Genomic DNA, 1,297 nt, shown 5'->3' with positions numbered 1-1,297 from the left:
TTAATATTTGTTCAGGGTGTGAGGTATGGGACTTGTTTCAGTTTTTTGCAGATGGATATCCAGTTATGCCAGCACCATTTGTTAAAGAGACTCTTTTCCTCGATTAACGGACTTTGGGCCTTTGTCAAATATCAGCTGCTTATAGGTGGATGAATTTATGTCTGGATTTTGGATTCTGTTCCAATGGTCTACGTATCTGTTGTACCAGTACCAGGCTGTTTTGAGTACCGTGGCGGGTATAATAGGTTCTAAAATCAGGTAGTGTGAGGCCTCCCACTTTGTTCTTCTTCTTGAGTAATGCTGCACTTATCCAAGGCCTCTTCCCTTGTTTCTCCATCTCATTAAAAAATGCTATTGGAATTTGGATTGGGAGTCTTTGTATCTGTAGATCACTTTGGGTAGAATTGACATTGTCACAATGTTGAGTCTTCCTATCCGTGAGCAAGTTGTGTTTCTCCACTTATGCAGGTCTCTTCTGGTTTCTTGCAGTAGAGTCTTGTAGTTTTCATTGTATACGTCTTTTATGTCTCTGGTTAGGTTTATTCCTAAGTATTTTATCTTCTTGGGGGCTGGTGTAAATGGTATTTGTCATGGATTGAGTTATGTCCCCCAAAAAATGTGTGTATCAATTTGGCTGGTCCATGATTCCCAGAATTGTGTGGTTGGCCTCCATTTTGTGATTGTAATTTAATGTTAAAGAGGATTAGGATGGGATTGTAACACCACTTTACCCAGGTCACATCTCTGATCCAATCAATGTAAAGCGAGTTTCCCTGGGGTGTGGCCTGCACCACCTTTTATCTCTCAAGAGATAAAAGGAAAGGGAAGCACACAGAGAGTTGAGGAGCTCATACCATCAAGAAAGCAGTGCTGGGAGCAGAGCAGGGTCCCTGCACAGAGAAGCTCCTTGTCCAAGGGAACACTGAAGAAAAGAAGGCCGACAGAGAGAAAAAGGCTTCCCCTGGAGCTGATGCCCTGAATTTGGACTTTTAGCCTACTTTGACTGTGAGGAAATAAATTTCTCTTTGTTAAAGCCATCCACTTGTATTTCTGTTGTAGCAGTGCTGGATGACTAAGACAGTATTGATTTGGTGATTTCCTCTTCGAGGTTCTCTTTGTTGCCGAAACTTTGCTGAAATCCTCCATTAGTTCCAGTAGTTTTCTTGTGGATTCTTTGGGGTTTTCTATGTATAAGATCATAACATCGGCAAATAGAGATACTTTGACTTCTTCCCTACCAATTTGGATGCCCTTTATTTCTTTTTCTAGCCTAATTGCTCTGGCTAGGACCTCCAGC

The sequence above is a fragment of the Trichechus manatus genome, unplaced genomic scaffold (genome assembly GCF_000243295.1).
Source record: "Trichechus manatus latirostris isolate Lorelei unplaced genomic scaffold, TriManLat1.0 scaffold00076, whole genome shotgun sequence".
Classification (NCBI taxonomy): domain Eukaryota; kingdom Metazoa; phylum Chordata; class Mammalia; order Sirenia; family Trichechidae; genus Trichechus; species Trichechus manatus.
This window is presented reverse-complemented; position numbering follows the sequence as displayed.